Below are 7897 nucleotides of genomic sequence, written 5' to 3'. Positions count from 1 at the left end.
GCTTTGAAGACACAAACTGGTTCTTCAGTCCTCTTGGGGCATCACTGAAGAAATATCTTAATTTTTTCTCACCGTGGAAGCAATTTCTTGTGAACATTAAGGGAGATATTTGCATGCCAATCCCTTAGATGCTTTGAATCCTCTGCTCAGCCTCAGCGGCAAACACTTTTCTCCCATTCTTTGCACCGGTAGAGAGGGTCTGGCGTCTATCTGACCCGCGAATAACCAACACAACGAAGCGTGAGCTTTCACGAGCAGATTGCCTGCGTGCTGGCAGAGGGCACTTCCACACCGGTGTGTCCTGACACAGAGCAAGCAGGGAGTCGGAGGAAATCACCGATCCCTTCCCCAGCACCTCCAGCGTTAAAACTCTGCCGTTCAAGCAATGCAACCCCCAGGAAGGCTGCGATAAAACCCTTACGCTAGGTACTGGTAATAAGCCCTGCAAGGGGGCAAAGTGTTAATTGAGAACAGACTCTCCTTCGCAAGCAGAAGATTTAAACCCAGCAGATCGCAGCGGTAAGTGCCCAATTAATCTCCAGCAAGACGAGGGCAGCAGGAGGAACGTGCCATGTAACTCGTCGCCGGTACTGGGGGACCGATGTGGAGATGTGGAGAGCTAGGTACAGCGACAGGGTGGCTGGAGGGAAAACCAAGCAGGAAAGTGAGACAATAGGCGAGACGGGCTGAGCAGCGATGCGAGGTAAGCGATGCAGACAGCCTAAGCATCTTCCTACAGGGGCACGAGCTGTGGATAACCTTTCCACGTGCGGGGTGCCGGGGCATTGAGGAGCTCATGTGGGTCTCCAGTTCCCAGCGCTGTGGGCACCAGCCTCGCAGGGAAAAGAAACAGGGCTCTGGGTGGAGAACTTGCTCTGCAGAGCTGTGTAGGTGGGTTGAACGCCGGGGGGGGGGGGGCGGGGGCTTGCAGAGGTTTTGTGCTGCTGCTGACAGGAACTTTAAAATGCAGTAGCATTTAGTCTAAATGTTATACTTGAATCTCTTTGACATTTTCCCCTTGGTGCTAATTATTCCCAGCAGCTTCTCACCACACAGCAAATGCCTGGCACTGTGACAGTTATTAAAAACCTGTAAACAGGCTCTGGAGGAAAGTGCCTGGAGTCACCTTACCAGGTTAGAGAGAATCTGTCAAAGAAGTAAAAATAAATTGGATCTGAACCCCTGTTAGGCAGCTTCAGACACTTTTCAGAGGCAGAAACTCAGGGAAGATCTTATCAATAAGTATCTGATGAAAGCATGTAGATTAGACGGAGCCAAAGCCTCCTCAGTGGTGGCCAGTGACAGGACAAGAGGCAACGGGCACAAACCGAAACACAGGGAAGTCCAATTAAACCCTTTTATACTGTGAGGATGGACAAACACTGGCACAGGTTGCCTCGAGAGGTGGTGGGGTCTCCATCCTTGGAGATATTCACAAGCCACCTGGACGTGGTCCTGGGGAGGTGGCTTTGGGTGGCCCTGCTTGAGCGGGGGGGCTGGACCAGGCGACCTCCAGAGGCACCTGGGCTATTCTGCGATTCTGAGTTCCTGTGCAAAGGTGCTGTTCTCTGGAGAACCCTTCTCTTGAGAACCTGTGCCATCAGGTTCTGCAGTTCAGTTTTGTGCTACGGGAACACACTTGCCTGTATGTGACAAGTCTGTTGTGTACCTCTCAGTACTCAGGTTATGAGAAAGTGAGAAATCACTCCCTGTTCACCTTTCCCGTACCATTGATTAGATGGACTTCTGCCCCACTCATGCCTTTTCAAATAGATACTTCTAGCCTATTTACTCATCACCAAACAAAACCTGCTACATATTTTTACAGATCCTTATTACCCTTCCCATTGTTTGTCACTATCTCTAGAAATAAAACCAAGCAAGTTCTGGAATATGTTACTTTTTAATCTGAAAGGAAGATATTTCCTACTTAAACAAGTGCTGACAAGCAAACAACTCCAGGGGCCGTAAGAATCTGACTCATCTCACTGCATTTAATGTTTCTGTTCAATATCTCTTCACATGCAATACAGGCACTGACAATGCAATGAGCCAGGCCACATTATCGCTTCTCGGGATCTATTCAGTCCCGCAGCTGGACTCTTCTGCGGTACTACCTTGCCTTTTTCATCACACGGGGAGTTGTAGTGCTTGAATAGAGCTTTCCAAGAAGAGCAGTGCTTTTATTATGTTTGCCCATGGAGCCATAAGCCACATTGGCTGTGGTGTTTAAAACTGGCTGTAATTTCAGCTATTTTGGGATCTTGCCTGTGGACAGGTGGATGTAAAGGTGGAAGTTAACCCACCCACTCAGAGTCCCAGCTCTGCAGAGGCTGGAGAACAACCGCAAATTTACACACAAGGAACCAAAGCAATGAATGGCAGCATGAGCTTGTCCATTGTTAAGGTAAATCCACAATCCTTTGCCCTAGCAGCGATGTGTACGATAGAAACTTCTCAGAAAGGTTTGCTAAGACTGACTCCGATATGGAGACCAGTATCTAAATATATATTAGCCTATGGCTGCGTGCACTAATGTGAGGACGTAAAAGCTGCACAGACTTCGGTATGTTTTTACAGCTTAATTTCAGTATCTCTTTCCTTTCTGCATTTCTACAATCTCTACCCTCTTCACTGTAACCCCCTGACTTTCCAGGATATTCATTCAAGACACCAGAAATATTTTAAGAATGAAGTGGCTGAATTGCTAACAAAGGTCATGAAAACACTCATTATAAACACCACCCACAACTATACTGGGAGGGCAGCAAATATTTTATCAGTTTTTGAAAGACTGGCAGGACAATTACAGGCTTCTAAAGCAAGCATTCGTTGAAGTGTTAATTATACCACTTAGGTGAACAAGTGGCAAGACATGATAGAGGTAAGCCAGCTCTTGTAAAACAAAATCATGTCTTATTCTGATAGGACTTTTAATCTTTTTCAGACATTCAAACTACACTTGACAGAGTTCCTCACCGGAAGATAATCACCTGGTAATTACGGGATGATTATCCACATTTTATTTGGTTAAAAAAATGTATTTCACTGTTTATTAAGTGTAAAATCATTCCAGAACTAGCATTTGTAAGATCAGAAGCATTCTGGTTAACATACAATCCATCAACAGGAAAATTCTCACCTTAACAAACCTTAATGGAAGGAGAAAAAAATTAATAACTTGGTTTGTTGGGACAAGAGACAGACCAAGAACTTCCCAGCAGAGCTAGGCGAATGGGCAGAATGAGGCCACGGGACCACAGTGTAGGCTGAATCAAAGCACTGCGCCTGGAGCGGAGCTCCTGATCTGCTCCATGTGGAGGGCTACCTCAAATAAATATCCCTGATGAACAGAGCCATACTTGTTCCCAAACACAAGCGAAGGGAGCTTGCAAACAGAACGTTAGTGAGATGAGTAGTCTAAGAAGTCATTGGAAAAAAAAGGCTGGTGAATTGGCCGACATTGCCCATCGGCGCTTGTGATCGACTGTAATTAATAAGCACAGAGCTACTAACGCCTCCTGAGCTATAACTGAGCTTGACCTGACATGGGCTATTATTTCCCCTGTTTACTTAGTGTTACATTCTGTTTCGCTTCTGCTACCTCACTAGCTAGGGAACAGTTAACTTACTCGAAGCAGGACCACTGAGAGCTCTCCTTAAGACAATCAAAGAACGCACTAGGTCTTCAGTGGTACAACGTTTCCCTCTTTCCTGAGGGATACACGCTGTATCTCTTGCCATTCTCCCAGGCTTTTGGGGAGCAGGTACCAGACACTATCATACAGCACCCCTGTGAAGATGGGGTGCAGTGCTTGCCTAGCCTGTAGAACAAGGGTTAACACATGAGTTCCTGCTATGAGCACCTTGATAGGCTTCAGTATGAAGAGAGTGATTAGGCTTTCACCTGGAGGCTGTCCCAACTAGAATCCAATGAAATACCCAAATAATCCAATGTATCGTCCAAAGCTCACATGGCCCATTCCCTTCGTCTTTGACCATGGTCCACAACTGCTACATTTCAAAAGGAATTTCAAGAGTAAATGGCAAGGATGGCTAGGAACTTGAGTTGTAACATTGGCTATGGTTGGTGTTGGCTTCTTCAGCATCTTTTCTTTCCATTATTTCAGTGCTTCTGAGTTAGACCTGAGTATACAGCATAAATATCAGCCCACTTCATTACTACTGTCACATGAAGAGAAGGCACCTTAACACTTTGTCCCATGGCATCAATGAGCAACTGATGTTCCTAGAAAGTCATGGTTGTTTGAAATACATACAAGAAGAGTGGGCATAAACTAGCTGATGATGCACAATAATTTTCCGAGCTTTGTTGGCTTTTTATTACGACAATTAACAAACTGCTTACGCTCTAGATTTTTAAGTCATGTCTGTAAAATATTAACAACCTACTACTTTTTACTTTTTTTCAGCTGTTCTGTGTAAGAGCTAGGTTCTTAAAGTCTTCAGACTTACAAAAACATTGCTTTAAAAATTTATTTCTCACAGGAATAGCTTAGCATTATTTTTTTTAGCTTGCAAAAGCAGCATGCCTATAGATTTTCCATAAAGAATATTTCAGGATACTCCCTTGACATTATTTCCTATCACTCCTCTCCATAGCCTGCCTTCCAAACCAGTTCCTCCTTCCTTTTGACTGTGAATCCTTTTGGCCTCTGTATGCATTTGCATAATGTCTACTTACCTTTTCATTTTCAAATATATTGTGTTGTGTATTTTCCCCTGGTGTCCAGAACTAACCAGTATACAGACACTCCACCAAAGCTGTTTCATTCTTGCCATCCAAGTGCAGGTCCCAGTTAATCTCATGAGATTTCTTCTGCTGATTTCAATGGAGGCACTGCTGCTTCCTGACTAACAGGGGCACAAACAAACAAGTATGAGTCAAGGGAATCAGCAAAAGCAGCTAGATGCAAACAGACAGTTCACCTCTCTCTTCTTCCTCTAGTCCCACAGGTCATTAGGCCCACAGGTCTCTTCCTGTAAACCACAGACTGAGATTTGAAAAGCGTGAGGAATTTTCTTCTTGGGACAGAATTTAAATCATCGAGTAGTTAGCTACTTGACGGCTACCACTGTAAGACTGTGTATTAACAAAGCTAGTCTTTATACACGGTCTTTATACATGCACATAACATGAAACAAATTGATATAGAAAAAATAACTACCTACAAATCAATACTGCATCTCTTTTTTTGCTGAATGAAATGATTACTTAAGGATATCATCCTCAATGTGACTGGGGAGGAGAATTTGTTCTATACTGACAAGGCAGGCATGTGCACCTGGGTCGTGGGGACGGTGAAGCAACCATGCTGCTGACTGAGGACCCAAGAGCCAAGCTGCACCAGGCAGCATTAATGGCAGAGATTCAAGTGCTCTTGGTTTCCTCAGTAAATGTATGATGAGGTGGCATCATCAGGGAGCATTTTGCTCATTATTCTGAATTCCTCCTTTAGTTTCATATCAACAATAAGTAGAAGCCATTCCATTAAAGCAAACTCAGATATATTTATTATCACGGAGTCCAACGAACAACAGCCTTCAGAGTTTTACGGTGTTGTAAAAAGCAAACCTCTTGCTACTTTTCCATGTTTTTTGGTAATGAAGTGGTATTACTGGCTTTGGAGAAGGCAGTTCACAGAAGCCTGTTATGGTAGTCCTTACCAAGTGCTGATCTCTCTTTCCGTGAATCTAATGGCATGGAGTCTTGGGTCTCTGGCTGAGACATATTCTAGTTCCAGCCATGATAATTAAAGTCCTAAACCATGAGAAATTAAGGAACTGAAAATAAAGTCATTTGGACTCCTCCCTCCAGTCAGCAGTCATTAGAGCTGGTGCTAGGGCAAAGTTCTCCTGCACAAAAAGAAAGTTACCCATCTGGCAAGCTGCCTCAGACTCTTGCCCATTTTCCTTCTCACAGAGGAAGAGACAGACAAAGGTCAGGTCTTTTTGGGTCTCTCCATGCCTGGGCCATCTGCAGATGTAGGGAAATAAAAATAGATTCACAGTCCTCATTCGCACTTGTGATCAAATGTGGGACTCAAATACTTTTGTCACTCATCATTTACATATCCTACTATATTAAAGGCACCAGTATTTCAAGATTTTTCTTTGCTCCTGAAAGCAGATTAATCAATCAACCAAATTATCAAGAGAATTCCATGAAAGAAATATCTGAATACATGGTAATTTTTTATGTTATAAACATTAAAAACAAACCATCAGTAACGATCCCCAGATTTTCTTTTTCACACTACAGTTCTGGAATGTCCCAGAAAAGGGAACTTCAAGCAATCAACCAACTTTGCAGTCCCGTTTTAAACTGCCTGTTACAGCAATTGTGAATTCCCATTCTCTTGCTTTGCTTTAATGTTACACCTTTTATAATACCCTTGATTTTCCTTAGAAACATTAGTACTGTTCAGGCTCATTAACGCTCAGTTTTGTCTTTAGGTTTCAGATTGTGACAGCCTTGCTGACTCTTCTAAAATTTAACATAGAAGGCTTCACATCTAGTTTTCAGAAACTCTCTGGGATTCTCTGCTTGAAAAAAAAAAATCTTAAATTTTTTAGTTCATGGAATAAAAGGTCACTGTTGTCACACTGCTGCTAGGGTTCCATGTCATTAATTATGTCTCAAAAGTCAGAGTTTTGGGGGCAGAATACTTGAGTAAATTACTGCTTCATTGCTTTCAAAACTATGAAGATGGGAATCAGAAGTCTAATGCTTACTAATACCTCCAGAATCCTTGCTGTAAAAACCCAGAGCTAATGGCAAGAGAAAAGGTGAACTTTAAGACAGCTACTATTACATTTGTCAGACCAGAAAAGTCTGAGTAAGCAAGCAATGAATGAGTTGATGGCTCCCAATCTCTAAATTTAAAGACAGAAGCCTACAAGTGCAACACAGCATGGACCCAAAGCTAATTGTCTTTGCCTAACCTATTCTACCTCCACAGGGCCCAAGGAGATGTGAAATATGACCAGTTTGAAGTTGGAAGTGACTGGACTGTGTTGCAAGACCTCTGGACAATTTAATAATGACATTTATTTTGTGATAGTATCAAGATTCCCAAACACGAGGTGTCCACTGCAACAGCATTCTTCATTTGCACAAAACTAGAGACTTGAAAATTAACCTAATCTGGGGAAGCATGTCAGGACAGAATATGGAAAAAAAAAAAAAAGTTTAAGCTGCCTTTTGGTACAACTGACCATAGAATACTACTCAGGTGATAAAATTATGACATGGGTGCTTAAATAATCCTCTACTTGGTTTGCAAAGAGGAAGAAGGCACAAAAGGTTAAAGAAGAATGCTTTTATTCAGCTTTCAGCTCTCACAGTTCTAAACAGTAAACATAATTAACAATTCACCCATGGTACCGGAGAAGATAGTCCTGGTATCAGTAAAATGTCTACTGTTTAAGGCACTGATAGTGGGAATTAAAAAGAAAAAAGATATAACATGGGTTGCTCCTATCTAATCAGAATTTGAATCTATTATGGATATGTGCTTGCTATTCAAATGCTTAAAATTCCACAAGCTATATTCACAAACAAATGTTTATACAACTTCAGCAATTACTGAAACAGGAATCAATGGCTCCCCTACTTTGACTTAAGAGCAAGTATTGCATTACTTTGGAGTGGAATCAATTTTTAACCTACTAAAAGAAAACAAAACACAAATTACTTCAGCAGTATGGCTTTAAGACCCTGTATTTGGTTACAATACAGCAAGCAAAGTTAAGTAACAGCATACAAGTGCCATATACTGTCATCTTAAAAGGAGCAGTTTTACAATATAAAAATTAGTTTAGAACATACTAAAGCCAATTTTTGTACAAACATTTTTACAAAACTGAATTACTC

Source organism: Haliaeetus leucocephalus, unplaced genomic scaffold (genome assembly GCF_000737465.1).
Source record: "Haliaeetus leucocephalus isolate CR32 unplaced genomic scaffold, Haliaeetus_leucocephalus-4.0 Scaffold351, whole genome shotgun sequence".
Lineage (NCBI taxonomy): Eukaryota > Metazoa > Chordata > Aves > Accipitriformes > Accipitridae > Haliaeetus > Haliaeetus leucocephalus.
The sequence above is the reverse complement of the archived record's forward strand: the minus strand, read 5'-3'. Positions refer to the sequence as shown.